This window comes from Leucoraja erinacea, chromosome 10 (assembly GCF_028641065.1).
Source record: "Leucoraja erinacea ecotype New England chromosome 10, Leri_hhj_1, whole genome shotgun sequence".
NCBI classification, from domain to species: domain Eukaryota; kingdom Metazoa; phylum Chordata; class Chondrichthyes; order Rajiformes; family Rajidae; genus Leucoraja; species Leucoraja erinaceus.
The window spans coordinates 49,727,050-49,736,750 of NC_073386.1; the positions used below are offsets into that span (position 1 = coordinate 49,727,050).

The 9,701-nt window shown below is 43.6% G+C and overlaps 1 pseudogene; it reads right to left on the reverse strand.

Moving 5' to 3' along the window:
* Positions 1-7,371: 7,371 nt before the first annotated feature.
* LOC129701336 (U1 spliceosomal RNA) lies at positions 7,372-7,515 on the reverse strand (annotated as a pseudogene).
* Between the last annotated feature and the right edge of the window lie 2,186 nt (positions 7,516-9,701).

The window sequence follows — 9,701 nt, forward strand, 5'->3', positions numbered from 1 at the left end:
TGGAACTCTCTGCCACAGAGGGTAGTTGAGGCCAGTTCATTGGCTATATTTAAGAGGGAGTTAGATGTGGCCCTTGTGGCTAAGGGGATCAGGTGGTATGGAGAGAAGGCAGGTACGGGATACTGAGTTGGATGATCAGCCATGATCATATTGAATGGCGGTGCAGGCTCGAAGGGCTGAATGGCCTACTCCTGCACCTAATTTCTATGTTTCTATGATTGATTGATTGATTGATTGATTGATTGATTGATTGATTGATTGATTGATTGATTGATTGATTGATTGATTGATTGATTGATTGATGGTCAAAAGCATTCGTGTTCAAAAGAGTCATCTATAATGGCTGCTGCTGCTTCCTGCATTTTTCTTGTTGGTGTGGTGGATCATGTCACTCTGACTCGAGATGGAAGGTCCACAGTGATTTTAGGTGCAGCTTGTCGTAAATGCAAGGAGGTGGTTCAGAATTATCCTGGTGATGACTTTCCATTTGGCAAGACCCCACAGAGAGAACATTTCATAAGAAGACTTTCGTCCTTTCTTGAAGATGGTCATGATTGCAACTCCCTGCAGTCCCCTAATATAATCTCCTCCTTCCAGATGTGGCCAATCAGACTGTGAGAAATAGAGGCAGATGTAACCCATTTAACCTCCCAAGATTGCTCCATAATCGACAAGTCCATGTCCCATGTTGTACTTCCAATGCAGTTTCCTGGAAGTTAGCAGTTTTCAGCTAACCTCAATGGGCAGCACGGTAGCGGGACCAAACAACTGCACGAAACTGCTTCAGAACCAAAGGTCACGCCCATGCCAACCGAGCAGTACTTTATAGCTATGAAGGTTATAAACAATGCCAATCTCTGTCCCCGATGTTAACCAACAATAAAAATAAAAAAGAACCGCGTTTAATGATTTTTTTTTTAAATACCCTCACACCTGAATTGCCTTTAAATAATCAAAACATTACATCGAATAAACAATCAAGTGTAATAAAAGTGCCTTACGTTCTTCTTTCCTTGCTTCCTCGTATTATTTGATAAGATGAACTTGACGCAACACACAGCCAGGAAATCGCCACTGACTCCCGCACTCGGACGCGCGTCTCAAATATGCACAACCTTCCAGCACTGTCTAGGGTCGAACTTCCAACAAAACGTGAGCATTCAGTGTCTCACCTCTCGGCACCACTCTGCACTCTCAGCGGGCTGTGCTGTTCCTGGCGGCCGCTTAACTGCACCACGTTGCATTTTGAGAAATGCATTAAAAATCCATTATGCTGAGATCAGCATTGCTTTGTATACGCTTTGATCTGAATTAACGCTATTTTAAAATGTCACCAACTGTGGGAAAAATACATGCTTGGTTTTCCGTGTGTCAGATAGACAACCAGTGATTCAGGTAATGTTCAGAGTTTAGCGTGCCAGTTCTGGCAAGCAAATACTCAGCTATCTGGATCTTGAAGTGCACCAGCCAAGGACATAATAAACATCATATTATTATCTGAGTATTGTACAATTATATAATACAGTATAATGTAAATACAATATAAACGAAACATATGTCATTTATGTAATATATGGCGCAGAGTCACTGGGCTGAAGGCTGAGTTCTGTAACTCTCCATGATTAAAATTGAGTATTAAAATTAAATTGACAACAAATATATACTGACTTACGTTCATAAAGTGAAATATGAGTCATTATAACAATAAATTTAATTTCAAGTTATAATTGTCAGCCTCATACATGTTGTTTAATTCTGCTCCAGTGCTGCTGCTAAAATACAGATCATTTTTTTAAATCATCTCAATACCTGATGTTTGTATTTTCCTGTATTCAATGGTGGTATTCTTCCCTGTGTCTAAAATTCTGAATTCTATACCAATACCTGACACTTGCGTACAAATTCCAGGCAGTAGAACCACCATTCAGGTGCAATGCCAAGCTGAACTTCTTTTTTGTGGATGTATGTGGAAGATGATACACATTATTTTGATGAAAAAAAAGAGGATCTCTCTTGTCTATCCTTCATCCAACCAGACTAAAGCAAGTTCTATTTTAAAGCAAGTCTGAAGAAGGGTTTCGACCCGAAACGTCATCCATTCCTTCTCCCCAGGGAAGCTGCCTGTCCCGCTGAGTTACTCCAGCATTTTGTTTCTACACTAAATCAAGTTATCTGATCATTGCCATGTTTATGTGTGTAAGAATTTGCTGTGTGCAAATTAGCTACATGATTCCTATATTTTAAAAATAACAACGCTTCAAAGAGAAAAACAAAGTGCTGGAGTAACTCAGCGGGTCGGGCAGCATCTTTGAAGAAAAAGGATGATGACGTTTGTGGTCAGGACCTTTCTTCAGACAGATTAGGGATATTTGCTACAGTTGACAAATACTTCTCCATTTACCAGAAGGTCATGTTCCATGACATCTCAATAGATTTTTCTCCTATACAAATTTACTTTACTGTCCATTTATCAAATCCTTTTGCTGATATCATGTGCACAAATAGACGCAAAAAGCTGCAGTAACTCAGCAGGCCACACAGAGAGTTGTGAGTCTGTGGAATTCTCTCAGAGGGTGGTGGAGGCCGGTTCTCTGGATCCTTTCAAGAGAGAGCTTGATAGGGCTCTTAAAGATAGCGGAGTCAGGGGATATGGGGAGAAGGCAGAAACAGGGTACTGATTGGGGATGATCAGCCACGATCACATTGAATGCCGGTGCTGGCTCGAAATGCCGAATGGCCTACTCCTGCGTCTATTGACAGGCAGCATCTCTGGAGAGTAGAAATGGATGACGTTTCGGGTCGAGACCCTTCTCAGTCAGACATGTACACAAATGCTCATTATATCATTTGTTGTAAAATCATTAATAGCCCTGTCCCACAGTGCAAGTTCATTCCAAGAGCTCTCCCGAGTTTTAAAAAAATCAAACTCGTGGTAAGCACGGAGAATGAACGTAGCGGGTACGTCGGAGCTCAGGGCATCTCTTAGCGCTAACGGCAGGTACTCGGGAAGACTCGCTAACGGCAGATAAGCACGGGAAGACTCGTGAAGATTTTTCAACATGTTGAAAAATGTCCATGAGAGCTCTGAGTACCGACGAGTGGCCATTACCGTAAATCTCCGTGTTCGAATCGGGGCAAACTCGGGAGAACTCTTGGAATGAACTTGTACCGTGGGACAGGGGTTTAATAGTAAGATTAAACGAGTACTTACCAGTATGAAGTTTGATCTGTATTTTATGAGGAGTTACGATGAGGGATTACGTGAAGAACCCGCCCAGTGCGCAGTTGCGGCATACTTCGAAGCAGCGGTGTGGAATCACAGGATAGACACAATATTTGAAGTAACATAGTAAAGATCAGTGAGACATCAGTTTATTAGTTTGATCTATATAATAATAATAATAATAACTTTATTTGTTAAGCACCTTAAAAACAACCAAAGCTGACCAAAGTGCTGTACAGAAAAAAGAAAACAAGCAAGACATCATAAAACAGGCAGAACAACAGAACATACAACTAACACGAGGCGCATAAATTACATACAAAAATCCAAACAATAAATTAAAAAAACATAAAAACACAAGTACAAACAACGCAGCAAAACCAAGCAAATAAAGTTAATAAACAATTCGACACCTCACTGGTCTACAAAGGCCATGGAGAATAGATATGTCTTCAGGAGTGATTTAAAAACAGCTAGAGAAGGGGCCTGTTTAACGTGCAGAGGCAATTCATTCCACAATCTCGGAGCCGACACAGCAAAGGCACGGTCCCCTCTGAGCTTCCGCTTAGTCTTTGGCTCAATCAGGAGCAGCTGATCATCTGACCTGAGAGAGCGGGAGGGCGAATAAGGGTGAAGAAGCTCAGATAGGTAGGACGGGGCAAGACCACTTAGGGATTTAAAAGTAAATAAAATAATTTTAAAACGAATCCTATACTGAATAGGCAGCCAGTGGAGAGAGGCCAAAAGGTTATATATTGAGGGTGGGAGCGGAGGGCATGTAATCCCTCATCGTAACTCCTCATAAAATACAGATCAAACTTCATACTGGTAAGTACTCGTTTAATCTTACTATTTTACTTCGGAGTCACGTGAGTGATTCCGTGAAGATTTCAAAGGTCTGTGATTTCAAACCGTGTAACAGTTTTTATTTCACTCACTGCCAAAGTTTTTGAGGAAGGAAGTGTTATCGTAATCAACCAATGGATCTGCTTTCTCAAGAAACAGAAAGGTATTTGTTAACAATAACAACATAAATAGCTCCCCTGAGCTTAAATTAAATATTTGCAGTTTGTAATATTCTTCCTGCAATTAAATCAGGCTTATCAACGGTTTACAATAAAAAATGTTCTGAACGTCGTTTCCCTTGACCATCCTGCCATATTGAGAATGTGGTCAACCGGGATGTCCATTCGTTCAGCCGCTGATATCAATGCTGCCCTAGTGGAATGGGATTTAAATGTATTATTATCTATTCCGGCAGCTTTCAGTACCTGTTTGAGCCACCTTGAAGTGGTTTGGCTCATTACCCCGTCTTGGGGTTTCTGTGGTTGACCCATAGGCTTTCCTCTCCCTCTAAGATTGTGGGTTGTGTCTATATATTGTTGTAGATGGGTCACCACACTCAACCTGGACTCTGGTGGGCAGGCCCGGAATCCCACCAGTGAATTGGGCGTTCCTGGTCCATATAACCATATAACAATTACAGCACGGAAATAGGCCATCTCGACCCTTCTAGTCCGTGCCAAACACATAATCTCGCCTAGTCCCATATACCTGCGAGTTAGGTTTTTACCAGACCTAGAATGATGAACGTGATGCGTCTGGGGTAATCACCATGTTATCCAGTCTAGTTTTATGGAGTGGCTGGACTCTGTGAGCGTATACGAGAGCCATAAGCATGAGCGTTTTTAACATAGATTTGAGCAAGACTGAGGGATCTGGCTGGTGCCATTCTCTGAGATATGTCAATATCACACCGATATCCCATACATGGGTATACCTGGGTTTTTGGGGCTTATTATTATAATTGCCCTTCATAAGTTTATCCTCAGTGGATGGGATCCCATGCTCTGCTGTCCTGCTGTTTTTAGATAAGCAGACAAGGCGCTTCATGCTGTATTTACGGCACTGTAACTCACCTTTTAATCATGGTGTAGATGGTCCAGGAACTCCAATACGTCAGTGGTTGAATAGTTTGGTATGTTGTCCCTGCGTCGTGGCAGTATTTTTCCCATGTTTCTCTTGGTGACTGTTCGCAGGGATGCCGACATGGTGGTAATGGTTCATTTGGATAATCCCAGTCCCTGGTAAGGTCTATTCAAAACCTACACCCAGGAGTTTGATGTTTTTATGGCCTGGGTGGCTTATGCCTGATACTGGATTGAGTCAGCAACCATGGTCCACTAGGGAAATCCATAGGTGACTCGCCCACCATGTCGTGATGAACTGGGAACCATGGCTATGTAGGCCGGTCGGGCACGTTCAATATCCCGGAGACAGATTCCATCTGTATTGCGAAGTGCCCGACTGATGAGGCAGAAGCGAGGAAAGCAAAGCAGAAATTCCCCCTTCCAGCGTGTAGGCATCTATCGCTGCTGCCTCTGACCTGGTTCCTAAGTCACATACATAGGTTACTGGTGATTCCGTCTTGTGCAACCAAATTGATATCTGGCGTTCAAACTGCTTAATACCTTTAGCAGATATTTTGGGTTTGACATCTATACAATGTTATCATAAAATTTCCCCCGTGACGTGGTGTCTCCCACTGTGTTCTAGCTTCCTAGGAAATAGGCAGCTGATAGTTAAAATGTCTTTTGACACACCATTGCCAGATCTGTTTGACCAACTTGTTGCACAATAATGATTTTATGCTCCCCATATGGTTGATATAAGCCACCACCATAGTATTATCAATCCGTAACCGCATATGTACGTGCTGCATTTGAAATGCATATGCTTTTTAACCCAATAGGCGATCACCAATCCCAAATAGTTGATGCCCGGTGTGTGTAGTAACGATGATTCTGAATTGTTACCTGTGCTGGATATGGAGTTAGTTGCTCCCCAGCCTAAAGTACTAGCATCGGTTTTTAATAACCAAGTTAGGATTGGTGATAATAATAGGGCTGAAAACTATGCCAAACATTGTCTGCCCACCACTGTAATTGTGATATAGCTTCAGTGGGTACATTCATGATTTGATTATAGTGACCCGAGCACCTTGGCAAAGTAACAGTCATATGGATAGAATTGATATTGAAGCCCCGATAATCCATGGTAGTTAACGGCTTCAATTTTGGTTTATCTGGGTGTGGGGTGAACCTCAGTGCTTTAAGGAGCTGTTTCGTAGCTAGAACTGCTGCCACAGCTAATTCCTTTGTTTCCCCTAATATGAGGATATCATCCAATATATGCCATGATTATGCTTGTTTTCATGGCTATTTTTAATATTTTTGTAATTAGTTTAGGGCTGAGGTTAGATCATTGGGAATGCTCTATACTCCCATAGTTGCCCTATCCAGATAATTTTTTAGGTATCTACAATGATCCTAGTGTATGGGTATAAGATAGTATGCATCTTCCATATCAATGCTTGCCATAAGGTATCCTTTGGAGATCAGATGTCTGGCAGTGACAAAAAACGTCTCCATCTTAAAGTGTATATACTCAACAGATTTATTTAGTGATATTAGGTCAATGATGATGCTACATTCACCATCTTTTGTAGTTTTGGTGAATATATTTGATACAAATTCCAATGGTTCATGTTTACTCCCATGATCCGTTTTGTAATGAGCCTTTCTAGTTCAGCTTGACCTTCTCGCTTCTCTTTCTTAGAGGGAGAAAATGCCCTTTGGGCGCTTTGCTGAACTGGCGGTAATATACCCAATTTGAATTCAAGTTTTTATCCACTAATACTGTTGAGTATATATTAGTTATTTGTGACAGCACCCCATGCTTTTATCAACAAGTGTAAATGCCCCCCCCCCCCCCCCCCCGCAGTTAGTAGAGCACCCTTATTTTGTGTAAACTGGGAGGAACCAGACTACCTACCTCCATGTTCATTGTTTTTTCATGAAGGCTTAGTTTTGCTGGTATGTTGGTGCTGTCGGTGGGGCGGCGCATTTTCCCACGGCTCCGCTCTGGGCCCCTGTCTAAAAAGAACTTTGGGGGTAATGTGAAGCGGTCGCCAGGCTTTCACCAGTCCTTGTTCGATAGTTGCTGGTGGATGCCGAGGGGTGCTGCCAGCTGGGTGTTGGATGCAATGTCCTGCTCGTTCCATGGCCTGCCCTCATGAGGCGCACAGGTTTAGCTGCCTCTCTTCCCGCAGCAGCGGTTTGCATAGCCCCGTATATTTGGGGTTGAGGGCAGGTCTTATATGCACAAATGTCAGTCGAGTATCCCAAATTTGGGAACATCTTAGGCGTCAGCACACTCGAAGTGCAACGGGATAGCCTCATCCTGGGAGAACCACCTTGGTGATCATGGCGTCTCGCCTGCCAGGTGAGTATGATCCGTGGAAACGAGCAAAGACGGTGACATCTCGACCCTTCTGTTAGGAGCTTCAGAATTTGCTGCTTTTAGCTCTTGTCTGCGAGTCTGCTGACCCAGCTGCCTGCAGATTTACCTCTAGAAAGGCCTACTCCTGCAGGGCTTTGTTTGGGAAGATGGTCGCGTGGAGGAGCCATGTAGTGACCCACGACACCCAGCAGCTCTTCCTGATCCTGCTCCCCTGGCATACTCCTGTTGTCGTCCGCCTGCCCAGCGTTTAAGCCAGCCCAGCCCTGGCCTCCTTAGCTAGCCTCAAAAGAGGGAGCAAAAGGGTGTGCTATAAATTGGAGGAGGCATAGCTCAAACTCCGTTGTCGCATCAATCCCTCGACAAGGGAGATGGCTAGTGCAATAGCACTGGGGTAGGAGTGTCAGCTCCCTTGGCATTCAGCCAGTGACCCCTCGTTTTCCTGGAGGTTTTGTAACTCCATGACCTCCTCTGGCTTGGGGAGACAGACATACTTGTTTTTGCTGTCTCCAGCCTGTTCCAGTGTTGGAGGAAGTTGGTTCCTGTAGAACCTATATTTTTGGTAAGGTTTTTGTCTTACCTGTAGTTAGAGGCTGCCTGCCGTTTTTTAGGCGGCATTGTAGCGGTTCCCGGGCGGCGATTCTCCTTGTCAGGAGTCTGCAGGGCTGCCGGTCGGGTTTTTAAATTTCCCTCCGGTCCGCTGCTGTTAACCAAACAGCTGTTCAGCGGACCGGCATCAGCGCAGCTCTCTGTCAGCGGTCCGCAGCGTGTGCGGTCCCGTTTGCGCCTATCCCCCTCCACTGTCGGCTCCTTCGCTGGAGTCGAACGGGGGCCGCTTCCTCTGCTGCTTTGCTCCCCCTGGAGCAAAAACCACAAGGCCCGATTAAGGTAGGTACTTACCTCACGTTCCTTGGTTTGCGGGAGCGCCGACTCCCGCTGGCCGCGTGTGCACAGCTGTGCGATAATGTCGCAACTGCGCACTGGGCTGGGTTCTTCACGGAATCACTCACGTGACTCCGAAGTAAAATACTTTGATTAACTGTGCTTCACTGTAACCAAGAATTTAATTTAAAAACAAAGTTAACAAACATAAATATTAATAGTATCAGAAACTATGATTGAATACCACCATGAAAACAAACTTAAATCATTCAATATTATTGCCATTGGTTTTTTATTCATTACTAAACACAATACTTTCTGTAAAAGTAGGGCACCATCTCAGCAAATGACAGACACTACCAAAGTAAGAACACATACCAGGAAACATTTTATCAACTTTTATTATAGCCTACCAGTAGCTTAACGCTTAGGAAATGTATATTGCAGGTTTCTTGGGGCTTGCAGCTCAGTGATGGGGTTCTTGGTATCACTTTGGTTTCTTGCCAGGAATCCCATTGATCCTTTGCTGCACATTGTTCCAAGGTCAGGCCTTTATGTCAAATTTCATTGCTGACCGTGTTCTGTGTGGTCCAGGGGGCAATATCTCACAGTACTGAAGGAGGCAGCATCTATCACTTCCCTCTATATCAGTTTGCAGCTGCCTGTGACTAGAACTGGCAACATTCCTTTATGGCACGAGACATTTTTAATGTCAAATATAAACTTTATTCATAAAAAACGTATATATTAAATGCAAAATAGAACAGTCAAAAGTGCGCTTTTCACTGAGTTGATGATCTTGCGGTAGCACTTGATGTTGACCTTGATATATATCCCTGGGAATAACCCTTTGAACAGAGACTCCTGTGTTATGCAGCTACTCAGGATGGACCTTGATGAGTATCCTTGCATCCTCTTGCAGACCCTCTTCTCAAATGCACAATATACAAAGATGTGGATGATCATCTCATCCACATCACAGCCTTCTCAAGGGTATGTTGCGATTCCAACCGTGGAGGAAGGATCTGATGAGAGAGGGGTTCCTTTCACTGCAAGCTAAGCAAGTTCTTGGTGCTTGCTGGTGAGTTGTGGCAATAAGACATTATGACAAATGGTTTTGACAGTGTGCTCAGGTAAGCATCTCACAGGATCCATGGTGTCCCCCTCCTGCAGGGCCACTGCCAGTTGGATTTGTAGCCAAAAGTGTTTCTCTGAGGGAACATTTTTTTTTACAACGGATAGATAATGTGGGAAAGTCTGACTGATCCAAAATGAGTGTCCTCTCCTGGGCTAACAT